This window comes from Oncorhynchus nerka, linkage group LG14 (genome assembly GCF_034236695.1).
Source record: "Oncorhynchus nerka isolate Pitt River linkage group LG14, Oner_Uvic_2.0, whole genome shotgun sequence".
NCBI lineage: Eukaryota > Metazoa > Chordata > Actinopteri > Salmoniformes > Salmonidae > Oncorhynchus > Oncorhynchus nerka.
This window is the reverse complement of record NC_088409.1, coordinates 30272132-30291812: the sequence shown is the minus strand read 5'-3', so window position 1 is coordinate 30291812 and position 19681 is coordinate 30272132. Positions and strand designations below refer to the sequence as shown.

The 19681-nt window shown below is 40.1% G+C and overlaps 1 protein-coding gene across 4 annotated transcripts in view; it reads left to right on the top strand.

Moving 5' to 3' along the window:
- LOC115140837 (sialoadhesin-like) overlaps positions 1–19681 on the top strand; it is a 69253-nt gene that overhangs the window by 23683 nt on the left and 25889 nt on the right. For 2 of the 4 annotated variants that reach the window (XM_029679247.2, XM_029679246.2), the window contains exon 1: positions 15723–19123. The exons of the other annotated variants lie outside the window; for them this stretch is intronic. The gene's annotated coding sequence lies outside the window, so the exon portion shown is untranslated. Of the gene's footprint in view, positions 1–15722; positions 19124–19681 lie in introns of those variants that run through there. 4 annotated transcript variants of the gene reach the window in all.

The window sequence follows — 19681 nt, the reverse complement described above, 5'->3', positions numbered from 1 at the left end:
TGGCCATAATGACCATCGTTATGTTTTGAGGAAAAAGGGGGAGGCTTGCAAGCCGAAGAACACCATCCCAACCGTGAAGCACGGGGTGGCAGAATCATGTTGTGGGGGTGCTATGCTGCAGGAGGGACTGGTGCACTTCACAAAATAGATGGCATCATGAGGAACTGAGAATGGTGTGCATATATTGAAGCAACATCACAACACATCAGTCAGGAAGTTAGCCTTTTGCGTGTAGGGGGCAGTATTTTCGTTTTTGGCTAAAAAAACGTACCCATTTGAAACGGCCAATTTCTCAGCCACAGAAACTAGAATATGCATATAATTGTCAGATTAGGATAGAAAACACTCTAAAGTTTCCAAAACTGTAAAAAAAAATATTGTCTGTGAGTATAACAGAACTGATATTTCAGGCGAAAGCCTGAGGAAAATCCAATCAGGAAGTGCCTATTTTTTTTTTAATCTCTCTGTTCCTATGCATGCCTTTACTCTATTTAAATGGATATCAATCATATTCCTTTTTCTATGGCTTCCCTAAGGTGTCAACAGTCTTTAGACACAGTTTCAGGCTTTTATTTTGAAATATGAGCGTGAAAGATCACATTGCGTAAGTGGATAGGTGGGGGCTCTCAGAGTGAGTTTTGCGCTATAGAGAAAAGCGGCCATTGTTCCTCCCGGTCCTATTGAAAAAGCTACACACTCGGTTGATATATTATCGAATATATCTTTTAAAAACAACATGAGGATTGATTATAAAAAAAGTTTGACATGTTTCTGTGGACATTATGGATATTATTTGGAATATACGTCTGCGTTGTCGTGACCGCTCTTTCCTGTGGATTTCTGAACATAACGTGACAAACAAACGTCGGTATTTTGGGTATAAAAATAATCTTTATGGAACAAAAGGAACATTTGTTGTGTAACTGGGAGTCTCGTGAGTGAAAACACCCGAAGATCATCAAAGGTAAACAATTTTTTTGATTGCTTTTCTAATTGTCGTGACCTAGCTACTTAATGCTTAGAGTACATAATGTTATGTTATGCTATCGATAAACTTACACAAACGCTTGGATTGCTTTCGCTGTAAAGCATAATTTCAAAATCTGAAACGACAGGTGGATTAACAAAAGGCTAAGCTGTGTTTTGCAATATTACACTTGTGATTTCATGAATATTAATATTTTTATGTAATATTATTTGACTGTGGCGCTATGCTATTCAGCGGTTGCTGATGACAATTATCCCTCTACCGGGATGGGTAGCGTCAACAAGTTTTAAAGCTTGGTCGCAAATGGGTCTTCCAAATGGACAATGACCCCAAGCATACTTCCAAAGTTGTGGAAAAATGGCTTAAGGACAACAAAGTCAAGGTATTGGAGTGGCCATCATAACGTCCTGACCTCAATCATATAGAAAATGTGTGGGCAGAACTTAAAACGCATGTGCGAGCTAGGAGGCCTACAAACCTGACTCAGTTACACCAGCTCTGTCAGGAAGAATGGGCCAAAATTCACCCAACTTATTGTGGGAAGCTTGTGGAAGGCTACCTGAAACGTTTGACCCAAGTTAAACATTTAAAGGCAATGCTACCAAATACTAATTGAGTGTATGTGAACTTCTGACCCACTGGGAATGTGAAATAAATCCTTCTCTCTACTATTATTCTGACATTTTACATTCTTAAAATAAAGTGGTGATCCTAACTGACCTAAAACAGGGAATTTTTACTAGGATTAAATGTCAAGAATTGTGAAAATGTATTAAATGTTTTTAGCTAAGGTGTATGTAAACTTCTGACTTCAACTGTATGTAACTCCCTCCACAAATAAATACAAGAGCAACCCTACCCCTTCTTGGTCAACAGGCTGACATGGGAATTAGTATTATTACCACCACAAATGCACTAATACCAATTGAAGCGTACAGCATCAACGTCTTATCTGGCCATAAACAAATAAATATTTATTTATTAACGTACAAATAATATCCTTTATGATGTTAAAACCTCTTTGGGCCAGGTGTGCCGCTAACGTCCCAGCACAACAACATCCTGTGAAATTGCAGAGCGCAAAATTCAAAATACAAAAATAGTAATATTAAACATTCATGAAAATACAAGTGTCATACATCATTCTTTAGCTTAGAATCTTGGTAATTAAACCGCTTTGTCCATTTACTATAGGCTTTTCGGAAAAAGCATAGCATGTGATTGTCTGAGGACAGCACCCCGCACACACCAGTATTAAAAACATTTTTCAAACCACCAGAGGTGTCACAAAAATCAGAAATAGCAATAAAATAAATCACATACCTTTGAAGATCTTCCTCTGTTAGCAATCCCAAGGGTCCCAGCTACACAACAAATTGACGTTTTGTTCGATAAAGTCCTTCCTTAAATCCCAAAATTGAGCGCTTGATTCAGTAATCCACTCTTTGAAAATGCATACAAACCTATCCAAAAAGTTACCAGTGAAGTTTGTCCAAACAAGTCAAACAATGTTTCCAATTAATCCTCTGGTACTCTAATATCTAAATAAATGATCAAATTTAAGACGAAGTATAGTATGTTCAATAGTGAAGATAAATAACGAAGAGCATGCACCTCATTCACGCGCGCAACAAGACAACTTTTCTAATGAGAGACACCTTGTTCGTTTTTCAAAAAACAAGCCTGAAACCCTTTCTAAAGACAGTAGACATCTAGTGGAAGCCATAGGAACTGCAATCTGGGAGGAATTATTTTGAATATCCAATAGGCTTGCATTGAAATTGCCTGTGGCCTCAAAAAAAAAAGTTTCTGGATGGATTCTCCTCTGGTTTTAACCTGCCATATCAGTTGTGTTATAGTCACAGACATTATTTTAACAGTTTTAGAAACTTCGGAGTGTTTTTTATCCAATGCTACCAATTATATGCATATCCTAGCTTCTGGGCCTGAGTAACAGGCAGTTTACTTTGGGCACGTTAGTCATCCGGAATTCAGGATACTGTCCCCTAGCCTTAACCTCTAGTGACATCCCATCCCGTGAACGGGACCGTTGTCATCATCTGACACTAATTAGCATAACACAACAGACATAAATATTACTAGAAAATATTCCTATTCATGAAAATCACAAGTGAAATATATTGAGACACAGCTCAGCCTTTTGTTAATCACCCTGTCATCTCAGATTTTCAAAATATGCTTTACAGCCAAAGCTAGACAAGCATTTGTGTAAGTTTATCGATAGCATACCATTTTGTCCAGCTAGCAGCAGGTAACTTGGTCACGGAAATCAGAAAAGCAATCAAATTAAATCGTTTACCTTTGTTGAGCTTCGGATGTTTTCACTCACGAGACTCCCAGTTAGATGGCAAATGTTCCTTTTTCCAAAAATATTATTTTTGTAGGCGAAATAGCTCCGTTTGTTCTTCACGTTTGGCTGAGAAATCGCCCAGAAATTGCAGTCACGAAAACGGCGAAAAATACTCAAAATTAGCTCCATAATATCACAGAAACATGGCAAACGTTGTTTATAATCAAGCCTCAAGATGTTTTTCAAATATCTATTCGATAATATATCCATCGGGACAATTAGTTTTTCAGTAGGACCGATTGGAGTAATAGCTACCTCTGTATTTTACGGGAGAATCTCTCTGGGAGCATCAGGTGACTACTTGCGCAATGTAGCAGCCTATGGGTATTCTTTAACATAAATGCGTAAAACTACTTCACAATGCTGTAGACACCTTCGGGAATACGGAGAAAGAGTAATCTGGTTGATAGCCCATTCACTGCTCAATAGGGACGCATTGGAACGCAGCACTTTCAAAACATGAGGCACTTACGGATTGGATTTTTCTCAGGCTTTCGCCTGCAACATCAGTTCTGTTATACTCACAGACAATATTTTTACAGTTTTGGAAACTTTAGAGTGTTTTCTATCATAAGCTGTCAATTATATGCATATTCTGGCATCTTGTCCTGACAAAATATCCCGTTCACTACGGGAACGTTTTTTTTCTCCAAAAATGAAAATACTGCCCCCTAGTCACAAAAGGGTGTTAAAAAGATAACAGAGAAATTTTGAGCTAAAAAATATATATATATTTTAACAGGCCCATGGGCGTTAAAATAAAAATGTAATATTCAATATGGGTGAGTTAGACTAAATATTAGCACTATACAATCTGGTAGGTAATAACCTTCAATCTGGATAACAACACAAAACATATCATAAAACTAGAGAAATCGTTACAGTATGACAAATATTACGAAATCAAGCAACACCCAAACATGACGGAGAGTAAAACAGGGGAACCTATTTCAAAACGAAAACGTGACTCTTCTACATATAGGAGAGTTAAAAAGGTTATTCCATCAAACTTCTAATTATTAGAATAGTACACAACGCAGAACAGAACAACCAGGTTAAGGGTCAGTGGCCCAAGCCAGCAAACAGGAATATTCCAAGTTCAGACAAAAGGGGTGAGTCAGATCGCTATGATCGCCAGGAACATAACTTTTGGTGTCAATTTTTAATTGTTGTGCTACTCGTGCTGCCTGTTGATTTTAAGTAGGCAGCTACAGTAGCTGAATGATGTTAACATCTTTGGGTTTTATTTCATTAAATGTATTTGATTTAATCTGGGTGTTTATGTCACCTACTAACACCATGGTACTACCCGTGGCTCCCGTTCTCCTCAGTCTGAGAAAACAATGAGAGAGAATGGTATGTGTTGCAGATTACTCCTTTGTGGAAGTCCATAACATGAAATAAATAAAACACCCCAAGGTTAATGCTGTAGATATTGATATAATAGAGTGTTGGACTACTAACCGAAAGGACAGGCAGTTTACCCACTGTTCCTAGGCCGTCATTGAAAATAAGAATTTGTTCTTAACTGACTTGCCTAGTCAAATAATGATTTTTTTAAATGTAAAAAAAATAAACGTTTAGCTGAACTGCCGACTGATGCTAGCGTTGCATTATGGGAGATGTAGTTTTAGCCCTCTAAGGTCTGAATGGTATAAAGGCGATTTCACGTTGTAGCTTGTTTGTATTACAGTGTTTTTATACCTGAGTTGTTGTATTTTAATACTGTCAACACTGAAAGCACCTAGCAATGTATTGGGGATGTGAGACAGGATATGTGTTTACCTTTCTTCATGCTCCTGTATAGAACAACTTGTCAGATGGTGCATTGGAGACTGATGTGTTCCTGTCCTGTCTTTTCACAATACTATTGCAGGTATGGTTTTATTGTCTATGAATTAAGATCATACATTCTTTGTATTAAGTACTGGTTATTATTTTATACTATACATTATGGCTTTATGTATGAATGTGATTCAGTCAGTTCTATTTCTGATGCAGATTGCGCTGCAAGTCCTGCCTCTCCCATCTCCTCATTGGTTTATAGAAGCAGGTACCCATGTGCCATCTCCTCATTGGTTATACCCACGTAGGTGACTGAAAGACGAACAAGGCCAGTGGCGGTAATCCACCTAATTTATGAAAGTTGCCAATCGCAATATAAAGTCAAGAGAAGATAAAGCCTGGAAGGAGGAGAGATGACTAGAAACGATTAGGTTGACCGTTTTATGTGTGGATTAATTGGTGGAGTAGAGGATCTTGTGCATTTCAGATAAAATAACAACTCAATGTTTATATCCCAGGACAAATTAGCTATGTCCCCAAATGAATATAATTGGTTCAGAGTTTGTTTTGATATTTTAACCTGCATGTCGTGATCGCGTTTGGTGTGGGGGGACAAAATACATTTATGCACGATGGCGCACGTGCGCAGTCGGTTTGTGTTCCGTGTGAGAGAGAGAGAACAACTTGTCAGATGGTGCATTGGAGACTGATGTGTTCCTGTCCTGTCTTTTCACAATACTATTGCAGATCGACGTAAAAGCCAAAAAGACAGCCGTGGTGTCGCTCTTCATTTCTTGGTTCTTCTGTGGTACATATAAAGACCGCTACATACATTCACAGACGATTTAATCTTTTCACCACCGGGAATGGTAAAGTTCTAAACCGAGCTGTTAAAATCAATAAATGACAAACTGGGCATACTTAACACTAGTCAGTAAGGATATAAAAGAGTTGAAGGCAAACCTCGGGATGAGTGACGAAAAAGCTGCGACATTGGAGAAAGACACAAGCAAGCCAAAAGGGCCAGTCAATAGATAGAAACCGAACTTAATGAACTTAAAAAGGAGAACATTGTTCTGAGAGAAGCCTTACTTGACATACAGACTAGATCCATGAGAGAATCTGGTACTTACAGGTATCCAAGAGAAAGAAGGGGAGTTCCTGGATCCATGAGAGAATCTGGTACTTACAGGTATCCAAGAGAAAGAAGGAGAGTTCCTGGATCCATGAGAGAATCTGGTACTTACAGGTATCTAAGAGAAAGAAGGAGAAGTTCCTGGATGTTTAGTTAGAGAATTCCTCCTTCCAGCGCTTCAGATCCCCTTCAAAGCTATCGACAAAATCCAAATCAAGCTTCAGACAAAGGACAGAGGTATGAACGCCCAATCGTTGACAAATTTGCTTTCATTAAAGATAAAATAATTGTTAAAAGCCTGGGTAAAATACTTTCCAACAAGTAAATATGCATGAATGACCAGTTCCCCAAGGAAATAGATTGAAAAGGAAATGCGTAGCTCTCGTGGTCGATAAACTGTATATTGATATACATATTTTCTATCTTCAAATATAACTAATTGGAACACAAATCAGAAAGGTTAATGCGGTCAGAGACCTACTAAAGCAGCACCGCCCCCTCAAGATTCTGGGCCTGCCTGGTAGAAATTCAAAAGGGGAGGTGATATTAATTAACAGTAATTTTGATCCAAATGTGCAAATTGTCCAAACAGATCATCAAGGTAGATGGATTATTTTAAATATGTTATTGGACCATAAGCAAATATGGCTTATTAACGTATACGGTCCAAATAATGATGATCCACGCTTCTTTGAAGATATATATAAGAATTTATCAACTCTACAAGCAACACTAGACTCTATTATTATGGTGGGGGATTTAATACGGTTTTAAATACCTCTATGGACCGTAAAGGAAATCACACTACAAACTATCACCCTCGTGCACTTAAGGAAATCATGAATGTCAGGGATATATTGGAATTAGTGGATATATGGAGACTTAAATACTCTGACCTAGTGAGATATACATGGCAGAGGCCTAATCAAGGCTGTCATCTTGATTACTTTCTTATGTCATTCTCTCTGGCACCAAAAGTTTAAAAAAGTGTTGATAGGGGACAGAATGCGGTCGCATCATCACATAATTGGCATGTATATTACTCTTACAGAATTTACACGTGGGTGAGGATATTGGAAATTTAATCAAAGCCCAACGGATGATAACTTGTGTATAACTATGACAGAATAATTTATAACTGACTTTTTCCCGACATAACATAGGTACAGCAGATCCCCTTCTTGTATGGGACTCTTTTAAATGTGCCATTAGAGGACATGCAATTCAGTACTCATCTATAAAACAAAAGCAGTTTAGATCAAGAGTCCATATTAACTAAAGGAAATTGAAGGACTAACAGTACAGTTAGATAGCAATAAAAAAAACTACCATAGAGGCACAGAATAAGTTAGAGGGAAAACAAAAAGAAATGGGGGAATTTATCAAGAAAGATCCAGTGTAATGTATTATAAAATTATAAAAAATAAACCGAACTGGATGAAATATGGGGAAAAATGCACCAAATTCTTTTTCAATCTTCAACATAGAAATGCTACCAATTTTTTTTTTATTGAAACTTGTTACAAATGATGGAGTGACGCATGATTCGCAGAATTATATTCGGAAAGAGGAAGTAAAGTACAGTTTCCTCCATCTCCACTTACCGAAACTGATTGTATGGATTGTTTTTCTGTTAATAATTTAAAATTAACATCAGTACAGAAAGACCCATGTGAAGGCCAAATTACAGAGGAGGAACTGCTTGATGCAATTAAAGCCTTTAAGTCTGGGAAAACTCCAGAGCTAGATGGCATACCAGTGTAAGTATACCAAACTTTTCTTGATATACTCAGAGGACCATTATTAGCATGTTTTAACCACTCCTATATGAATGGTAGATTATCAGACACGCAATAAGAAGGTCTGATTTCATTATTACTGAAACAGGATACAAGTGGTGTATATACACTGCTCAAAAAAATAAAGGGAACACTTAAACAACACAATGTAACTCCAAGTCAATCACACTTCCGTGAAATCAAACTGTCCACTTAGGAAGCAACACTGATTGACAATAAATGTCACATGCTGTTGTGCAAATGGAATAGACAACAGGTGGAAATTATAGGCAATTAGCAAGACACCCCCAATAAAGGAGTGGTTCTGCAGGTGATAACCACAGACCACTTCTCAGTTCCTATGCTTCCTGGCTGATGTTTTGGTCACTTTTGAATGCTGGCGGTGCTTTCACTCTAGTGGTAGCATTAGACGGAGTCTACAACCCACACAAGTGGCTCAGGTAGTGCAGCTCATCCAGGATGGAACATCAATGCGAGCTGTGGCAAGAAGGTTTGCTGTGTCTGTCAGCGTAGTGTCCAGAGCATGGAGGCGCTACCAGGAGACAAGCCAGTACATCAGGAGACGTGGAGGAGGCCGTAGGAGGGCAACAACCCAGCAGCAGGACCGCTACCTCCGCCTTTGTGCAAGGAGGAGCAGGAGGAGCACTGCCAGAGCCCTGCAAAATGACCTCCAGCAGGCCACAAATGTGCATGTGTCTGCTCAAACGGTCAGAAACAGACTCCATGAGGGTGGTATGAGGGCCCGACGTCCACAGGTGGGGGTTGTGCTTACAGCCCAACACCGTGCAGGGTGTTTGGCATTTGCCAGAGAACACCAAGATTGGCAAATTCGCCACTGGCGCCCTGTGCTCTTCACAGATGAAAGCAGGTTCACACTGAGCACATGTGACAGACGTGACAGAGTCTGGAGACGCCGTGGAGAACGTTCTGCTGCCTACAACATCCTCCAGCATGACCGGTTTGGCGGTGGGTCAGTCATAGTGTGGGATGGCATTTCTTTGGGGGGCCGCACAGCCCTCCGTGTGCTCACCAGAGGTAGCCTGACTGCCATTAGGTACCGAGATGAGATCCTCAGACCCCTTGTGAGACCATATGCTGGTGCGGTTGGCCCTGGGTTCCTCCTAATGCAAGACAATGCTAAACCTCATGTGGCTGGAGTGTGTCAGCAGTTCCTGCAAGAGGAAGGCATTGATGCTATGGACTGGCCCGCCCGTTCCCCAGACCTGAATCCAATTGAGCACATCTGGGACATTATGTCTCGCTCCATCCACCAGACCACAGACTGTCCAGGAGTTGGTGGATGCTTTAGTCCAGGTCTGGGAGGAGATCCCTCAGGAGACCATCCGCCACCTCATCAGGAGCATGCCCAGGCGTTGTAGGGAGGTCATACAGGCACGTGGAGGCCACACACACTACTGAGCCTAATTTTGACTTGTTTTAAGGACATTACATCAAAGTTGGATCAGCCTGAAGTGTGGTCTTCCACTTTAATTTTGAGTGTGACTCCAAATCCAGACCTCCATGGGTTGATAAATTTGATTTCCTTTGATAATTTTTGTGTGATTTTGTTGTCAGCACATTCAACTATGTAAAGGAAAAAGTACTTAAAAATAATGTTTCATATTTCATTCATTCAGATCTAGGATGTGTTATTTTAGTGTTCCCTTTATTTTTTTGAGCAGTGTATATATAAACAGATACAGTGGGGCAAAAAAGTATTTAGTCAGCCACCAATTGTGCAAGTTCTCCAACTTAAAAAGATGAGAGAGGCCTGTAATTTTCATCATAGGTACACTTCAACTATGACAGACGAAATGAGAAAAGAATCCAGAAAATCACATTGTAGAGCGAGAGCGACATCATTGATATATACAGAGAAAAGAGTCGGCCCGAGAATTGAACCCTGTGGTACCCCCATAGAGACTGCCAGAGGTCCGGACAACAGGCCCTCCGATTTGACACACTGAACTCTATCTGAGAATAATTGGTGAACCAGGCGAGGCAGTCATTTGAGAAACCAAGGCTGTTGAGTCTGCCGATAAGAATACGATGATTGACTGAGTCGAAAGCCTTGGCCAGGTCGATGAAGACCAAGCCAAGACCTGAGTTTAACCACAATATTTGTTGTATAATTTGTTCTATCTTTTCAGGTGGAAACTTCTTAGGGCTGAGATCCCGTTAACGGGATCGATATGACAACAGCCAGTGAAAGTGCAGGGCGCCAAATTCAAAACAACAGAAATGTCATAATTAAAATTCCTCAAACATACAAGTATCTTATACCATCTTAAAGGTAATCGTGTTGTTAATCACACCACAGTGTCCGATTCCAAATAGGCTTTACAGCGAAAGCACCACAAACGATTATGTTAGGTCAGCACCTATTCACAGAAAAACACAGCCATTTTTCCAGCCAAAGAGTGGAGTCACAAAAATCAGAAATTGATAGAGAATTTATCACTAACCTTTGATGATCTTCATCAGATGACACTCATAGGACTTCATGTTACACAATACATGTATATTTTGTTCGAAAAAGTTCATATTTATATCAAAAAATCTCAGTATACATTGGCGTGTTATGTTCAGTAGTTCCAAAAACATCCAGTGATTTTGCAGAGAGCATCAATTTACAGAAATACTCATTATAAATCTTGATAAAAATACAAGTGTTATACATGGAAATATAGATAAACTTCTCTTTAACCTCTAGCATCGAGCAATCCCGTATCCGGGAGCGTAATCATAGCCTCAAGCTCATTACCATAACGCAACGTTTCCTATTCATGAAAATCGCAAATGAAATGAAATAAATATATTGAAACACAAGCTTAGCCTTTTGTTAACAACACTGTCATCTCAGATTTTCAAAATATGCTTTAACCAAAGCTACACAAGCATCTGTGTAAGAGTATTGATAGCCTAGCATAGCATTAAGCCTAGCATTCAGCAGGCAACATTTTCACAAAAACAAGAAAAGCATTCAAATAAAATAATTTACCTTTGAAGAACTTCGGATGTTTTCAATGACGAGACTCTCAGTTAGATAGCAAATGTTCATTTTTTCCAAAAATATTATTTGGGTAAGAGAAATAGCTCCGTTTTGTTCATCACGTTTGGTTAAGAAAAAAAAAGAAAATGCAGTCAACACGCCAAACTTTTTTCCAAATTAGCTCCATAATATCGATAGAAACATGGGAAACGTTGTTTAGAATCAACCCTCAAGGTGTTTTTCACAATTCTATTCGATGAAAAATCATTCCTGGCAGTCGGTTTCTCATCAAAGGCAAACGGAAAAATACTGCAGCTGGAGTTTACGCAATAATTGCGACGGAGGACACCAAGCGACCACCTGGTAGATGTAGTCTCTTATGGTCAATCTTCCAATGATATGCCTACAAATACGTCACAATGCTGCAGACACCTTGGGGAAAACGTGGAAAACGTAAGCTGACTCCTAGCTCCTCCACAGCCATATAAGGAGTCATTGGAATGAGGCACTTTCAAAAAATGCCGTACTTCCTGATTGGATTTTTATCTGGGTTTCGCCTGTAACATCAGTTCTGTGGCACTCACAGACAATATCTTTGCAGTTTTGGAAACGTCAGAGTATTTTCTTTCCAAAGCTGTCAATTATATGCATAGTCGAGCATCTTTCCGTGACAAAATATCTTGTTTAAAATGGGAACGTTTTTCATCCAAAAATTAAAAGAGCCCTCAGAGAACCAACCAACCAAAAAGATATCCGCCATATTGTGCAGTCAACAGAAGTCAGAAATTACATTATAAATATTCACTTACCTTTGATGATCTTCATCAGAATGCACTCCCAGGAATCCCAGTTCCACAATAAATGTTTGATTTGTTCAATAATGTCCATCATTTATGTCCAAATAGTTACTTGTGTTAGCGTGTTTGGTAAACCAATCAAAACTCACGAAGCGTGTTCAGAAGTTGCAGACAAAATGTCAAAACGTTCTGTTACAGTCCATAGAAACATGTCAAACGATGTATAGAATCAATCTTTAGGATGTTTTTAACATAGAACTTCAATAATATTCCAACCGGAGAATTCCTTTGTCTTAAGAAAAGCAAATGGAACGGGAGCTACCTCTCATGTGAATGCACGTGACCAGCTCTTGACTGCTGGCAGACCTCTGACTCATTCCCCTCTCATTCGGCCCCACTTCACAGTAGAAGCCTCAAACAAGTTTCTAAAGACGGATGACATCTAGTGGAAGCCTTAGGAAGTGCAAGATGACCAATATCCCACTGTATCTTCAATAGGGGCTGAGTTGAAAATCGACCAACCTCAGATTTCCCACTTCCTGGTTGGATTTATTCTCAGGTTTTTGAGACATTCTTGGCCTACCGAATACACATTGAGATATGGATGATGTTGCACGTCCTAGGGCTTCCACTAGATGTCAACCGTCTTTTGAAACTTGAATGAGGATTCTACTATAAAGGAGGGGCTCATGAGACCTCTTTGAGTCAGTGGTCTGGCAGAGAGCCTTGTTACATGACGCGCGCTCCCGACAGAGTTACCTCTCGTTCCAGTGCTTCTCTGAAGACAAAGGAATTCTCCGGTTGGAACATTATTGATGTTTTATGTTAAAACCTCTTGAAGCTAGGGGCACTATTTTTATGTTTGGAAAAATAACATTCCCAAAGTAAACAGCCTATTTCTCAGGACCAGATGCTAGAATATGCATATAATTGACAGATTAGGATAGAAAACACTAAAGTTTCCAAAACTGTCAAAATATTGTCTATGAGTATAACAGAACTGATGTTGCATGCCTATCCTCCATTTAAAGGAATATCAACCAGATTCCTTTTTGAAAAATGAGCGTGAAAGATCACATTGCGTAAGTGGGGGCTCTCAGAGTGAGTTTTTGCGCTACAGAGTAAAGCCGCCATTGTTCCTCCCGCTGTTATTGAAAAACCTACACACTCGGTTGATATATTATCGAATATATCTTTTAAAAACTACCTGAGGAATGATCATAAAAAACATTTGACATGTTTCTGTGGACATTATGAAGACTATTTGGAATATCCGTCTGTGTTGTCGTGACCGCTCTTTCCTGTGGATTTCTGAACATAACGCGACAAACAAACGTTGGTATTTTGGGTATAAAAATAACCTTTATGGAACAAAATGAGCATTTGTTGTGTAACTGGGAGTCTCGTGGGTGAAAACATCCGAAGATCATCAAAGGAAAAGGTTCATTTGATTGCTTTTCTGATTTTCGTGACCAAGCTTCCTGATGCTAAGTGTACATAGTGCTATGCTAGGCTATCGATAAACTTACACAAACGCTTGGATTGCTTTCGCTGTAAAGAATAATTTCAAAATCTGAGACGACAGGTGGATTAACAAATGGCTAAACTGTGTTTTGCAATATTGCACTTGTGATTTCATGAATATGAATATTTTTAGTAATATTATTTGACTGTTGCGCTATGCTATTCAGCGTTTGCTGACTAAAATGATCCCGCGACAGGGATGGGTAGCGTCAAGAAGTTAACCTCTTAGAGCTCCCCCCCTACTTTGTGCAATTTCCACCCAAAGACATACCCAAATCTAACAGCCTGTAGCTCAGGCACAGAACCAAGGATATGCATATTCTTGGTACCATTTGAAAGAAAACACTCTGAAGTTTGTGTAAATGTGAATTCAATGTAGGAGAACACAATAGATCTAGTTTAGATATGTTTTTTCATCTTTAAAATGAACAAGATAAAACAAACATTCAGATAGGATGATGGGGACAATTTCAGTGAAAAATATAAGAGGGCAACAGTACTTGTGCAAAGTTTCAGAATGATAACTTCCAAAATGAGTGTGCTACATGATATCTATCATGAAGTCACCCAGGTGTCCCACACAAGTAGCCCAAATGTACCCAAGTGGCCAAATTGGTGAAGGTATACATTTTGAAACAAATAACTATATACAAAATACCAAAATGGTATTCTAACACACACACCCCCAATTTTTTTTAGAAAAAATAATAAAATATAAAAATAGGGAAAAATAATAATTATTGATAAAAAAAATATTAATAAAAAAATATATATATACACATTTACAAAATAACATGGGTAACTATTTACACACTTTCAATATTTGGAAGACCCTCAGTCCTCTATCAAATCCATTTTTATAGCCCCAGCCTAGCATTTTTATAGCCCCAGCCTAGCAAGCAATGCAGGTGTAGAAGCACGGTGGCTAGGGAAAAACTCCCTAGAAAGGCAAAACCTAGGAAGAAACCTAGAGAGGAACCAGGCTATGATGGGTCGCCAGTCCTCTTCTGGCTGTGCCGGGTGGAGATCACAGTGGTTGTAGAGGGTGCAACAGGACAGCACCTCAAGTGTAAAAATGAACAGTTTAGGGTTCCATAGCCGCAGGCAGAACAGTTGAAACTGGAACAGCAGCAAGGCCGGGTGGACTGGGGACAGCAAGGAGTCATCATGGCAGGTAGTCCTGAAGCATGGTCCAAGGGCTCAGGTCCTCCGAGAGAAAGAAGGAGAGAAAGAGAGAGCAGACTTAAATTCACACAAGACACCGGATACAACAGGAAAAGTACTCCAGATATAACATACTGACCCTAGCCCCCACCCACTTTGCCATATAACCCCACCAACTTTGCCAAAACAATATTCTGCTGCTGATGCCATAGCAGTCTCTTTCTGATGTAAAGCAGAGGGTCACTGAGCATGTGGTGCATGTGATGGGAGACTTCATCTTGCAAACACAGCAATGCCTCCATGCTGTGCCCTTTTGGCCCTTATGCACATCCATGCCTGCACAAATATATTTGGGCAGATGAACACTTGTGGCAGGAGCAGAAGGGACAGGGCTTGGTGCAGTGGTGCTGTAGCCAGCAAGCTCCTTGATGGTGTCACGGCAGATTTCCTCCTCTTCCTCTGAAGAGGTGAAACAAGGATCAGACCAATATGCAGTGTGGTAGGTGTCCATGTTTTAATAGGGAAAACTGAACATGAACACAAATACAAATACAAAATACCAACGTGAACTGGCACCGAAACAGTCCCGTGTGGCACCAACACAGACACAGGAAACAATCACCCACAAAATACCCAAAGAACATAGATGCCTAAATATGGTTCCCAATCAGAGACAACGATAAACACCTGCCTCTAATTGAGAACCAATCTAGGCTACCCTAAACTTACATAAACACCTAGACTAGAAAACACCCCATAAACATACAAAACCCCTAGAAAAAAAACTTTATTCGGCTACCAGGATAAAGCACTAAATAAACTTCAGTTAGGGCTAAATACGGCTGCTAGAATCCTGACAAGAACCAAAAAATGTGATCATATTACTCTAGTGCTAGCCTCCCTACACTGGCTTCCTGTCAAGGCAAGGGCTGATTTCAAGGTTTTACTGCTAACCTACAAAGCATTACATGGGCTTGCTCCTACCTATCTCTCTGATTTGGTCCTGCCGTACATACCTACACGTACGCTACGGTCACAAGACGCAGGCCTCCTAATTGTCCCTAGAATTTCTAAGCAAACAGCTGGAGGCAGGGCTTTCTCCTATAGAGCTAAATTTTTATGGAACGGTCTGCCTACCCATGTGAGAGACGCAAACTCGGTCTCAACCTTTAAGTCTTTACTGAAGACTCATCTCTTCAGTGGGTCATATGATTGAGTGTAGTCTGGCCCAGGAGTGTAAAGGTGAACGGAAAGGCTCTGGAGCAACGAACCGCCCTTGCTGTCTCTGCCTGGCTGGTTCCCCTCTTTCCACTGGGATTCTCTGCCTCTAACCCTATTACAGGGGCTGAGTCACTGGCTTACTAGGGCTCTTTCATACCGTCCCTAGGAGGGGTGCATCACTTGAGTGGGTTGAGTCACTGATGTGATCTTCCTGTCTGGGTTGGCGCCCCCCCCTTGGGTTGTGCCGTGGTGGAGATCTTTGTGGGCTATACTCGGCCTTGTCTCAGGATGGTAAGTTGGTGGTTGAAGATATCCCTCTAGTGGTGTGGGGGCTGTGCTTTGGCAAAGTGGGTGGGGTTATATCCTTCCTGTTTGGCCCTGTCCGGGGGTGTCATCGGATGGGGCCACAGTGTCTCCTGACCCCTCCTGTCTCAGCCTCCAGTATTTATGCTGCAGTAGTTTATGTGTCGGGGGGCTAGGGTCAGTTTGTTATACCTGGAGTATTTCTCCTGTCCTATCCGTGGTCCTGTGTGAATTTAAGTATGCTCTCTCTAATTATCTCTTTCTCTCTTTCTTTCTCTCTCTCGGAGGACCTGAGCCCTAGGACCATGCCTCAGGACTACCTGACATGATGACTCCTTGCTGTCCCCAGTCCACCTGGCCGTGCTGCTGCTCCAGTTTCAACTGTTCTGCCTGTGATTATTATTATTTGACCATGCTGGTCATTTATGAACATTTGAACATTTTGGCCATGTTCTGTTATAATCTCCACCCGGCACAGCCAGAAGAGGACTGGCCACCCCACATATCCTGGTTCCTCTCTAGGTTTCTTCCTAGGTTTTGGCCTTTCTATGGAGTTTTTCCTAGCCACCGTGCTTCTACACCTGCATTGCTTGCTGTTTGGGGTTTTAGGCTGGGTTTCTGTACAGCACTTTGAGATATCAGCTGATGTATGAAGGGCTATATAAATAAATTTGATTTGATTTGACCAGACAAAACACATAAATCCCCCATGTCACACCCTGACCTAACCAAAATAATAAAGAAAACAAAGATAACTAAGAACAGGGCCGTGACAGATGCTCCCTCTAATGTAGACTGATTGGAGGAAGCATGTTGGCTGTGTTGAGATGTATGGGTTTGCATTCTACACAATACCATTTTATATCAAATTAAATGGGTAAAGTACACGTTAGCTAGTCATTGTGAGTGAGGGTTTGTTTGTATGAAAACGACCATAGCCTATGTCTGTGTGTATATATCTATACTTTATATATATATATATATATACTGTTGGCCCTTAGGCACATCCATGCCTGCACAAATATACTTCAGGCTGCAAGATTAACTTAATTAAATCAGAGGCTATGCCACTTGGTAACCTTCACTCTGTACCTAATACTTCTCCCCCTTCCCTTTTAAATGGTCTCCCTCAGATTTCATGTATCTTGGTATATTTGTAACTCCTAAATTCCAGCAAATGTACGAAGCCAATTTTGTTCCCTTGTTTGATACAATAAGACAGGATCTGGAACGCTGGAACTCTCCCGATTTCTTGGTTGGGTAGAATATCCCTCTTGAAAATTAACATTTTACCTAGACTACTTTACCCAATCCAAATGATCCCAGTATTACTCTCCAATAAGGTAATAAAGGATGTAAATGGATGGCTAAGTTCCTTTATATGGAGTAAACGCAAGCCAAGACTTAAGATGGCAATATTGCAGCTGCCAAGTTCTATGGGCGGCTTGGACCTGCCCAATATCAGGTTCTATCAGTTATATTTCTGACTGGATCACTAATGATGGGGCGACAGGGTAGCCTAGTGGTTAGAGCGTTGGACTAGAAACCGAAAGGCTGCAAGTTCAAATCCACAAGATACAAATCTGTCGTTCTGCTCCTGAACAGGCAGTTAACCCACTGTTCCTAGGCTGTCATTGAAAATAAGAATTTGTTCTTAACTGACTTTTATTTTTCAGAATTTTCAAGTCTGTAGAAGATCACTGCAATAATCCCATTACACTTAACACACTCAAAGTATGGAGGTCAGTTCAACGCTTCCTGGGAAGGTCCAAACTAACCTCTGCTCTTACCCCAATTCTTAACAACCCAGATTTTAGTCCAGGATTGCTGGATGCTGGCTTTACCTTTTGGCTTAATAAGGGCATATGCAGACTAAATGACTTATTTGCTAGTAAGATTTTGTCATTTGAGCAGATGGTTGAGAAATATCGACTCCCAAAGCAGGACTTTTTCCGCTTCCTACAAGTAAGACATTATATTCTGAAGAGCACCACCTTAATTGGTAACCCTGATGTGTCTGTCATTGAAAGAATGAAAATGTCTGAAAGTCTGTTTTATGATGCTTTTAAGGTCCTTTTCTGCTGTCAACACACAGAGGGTGAAACAAGTGTGGGAGTTAGAATTGTCTGTTACTATTGACGAAGAGCTGTGGGAGGACATTTGGAGATATGCAAAGACAATATCTATATGTACCCGTACTAGAGCAATCCAATTCAGAATAATACACAGATTGCATATATCCCCAAATCGCAGACATGCTTTTAGCCCCACCTCCTCTTCTCCTCAGTGTCTTAAATGCAAAACGGATACAGGCACCCTAACACATTGTTTATGGTCATGTACCAAAATACAAAGATACTGGTCTGGTGTTCTGCAAGAAATTGAAAAGATCCTAGGGGTTGATCTAGAATTGGACCCAGTTTCTTTACTGTTGGGTCTCCCTAGTAGGCATGTTACTTCTGTGGGTAAAAGGAGGCTTTTTAACATCCTTACCTTCGCAGCGAGGAAAAACATCCTTTTACAGTGTATTAGTGATAAGGTTCCTTCTATTATTAATTCAGCCAGTTTGGTCTCCTTTCACAATTAGTGGCAGTGAGTCCTCTAATCTTGTGGCTAGAATTTTAGAAAGCAATTTTCTATCCACATTCAGAAGGGAAATTGGTCTGTACGAGGAACAAGACTCTGGACACCCACAGGGTTTTGATGGTGATAGCATCGAAGGGGCCGGCTACAGTCAGGAATACAATAAAGTGTTACAGCATTTGTGTTCAGCACATTCTTTCCTTTAATCTGTTAATTATTCACTGTTGCATTTGACACTTAGTCATCTTAATGGGTATGTTTTTATTCATTGCATTCAGGGGCTATACCCGTTATCTATGTATGAGGTTCTACATTTAGATCTCTTGTTACTTCCTGATTGAGTCACTGCTCAACTTGATTCGAAAAGCCCCACATGACAAGCGAGGGTGGGTCTATGGTTCTATGTTGAAACACTTTCTCACCATACACATATTTACTTGAAGACCAGATATTCTTACAAGGTAAAGACAATTTTAATAATTGTGTTAGTTTAGGATATACTGTAGGCAGTTTTTTTTGCTTGGAACTGTTACTGTATTTAGAATTGGGTGTGACCTTTACTAATATTAAGGGATAGATTAGTGAAATATTTCTACCTAGTCACTGTTAAGGGATTTTTTATGAATAATGACTAAATTATGTATACATTTAAATCAGAACTATGACTAAACAGAATACTACTATGTTACTGTATGGATGTATGAATCTTATTATAATCATAATACTGAATGTAATGTGTGTAGTTTTCGTCCAGAATTAGAAGGACTGTCTGTTCCTTGTTAGAAACTAATGGAGCTAACGTCAGACTGGCTGGAATGCTGTGTTCCTTACAGGACATCCTGTTGTGATGGCCTTGAATTTTTCTGAACCGTCTCAGTGCTTCTCCTTCCAATAGGGCGCTTTCCCTTTAATTCCCTATTAAATAGCCAGCATCAGCTGCGCAAAAGTGGGGTTGTGATGGAGACGTGAAGGAGGATGTGTGCAACCCTCAGTTCCGAAGCTTCTCTATTCGGTTTGTT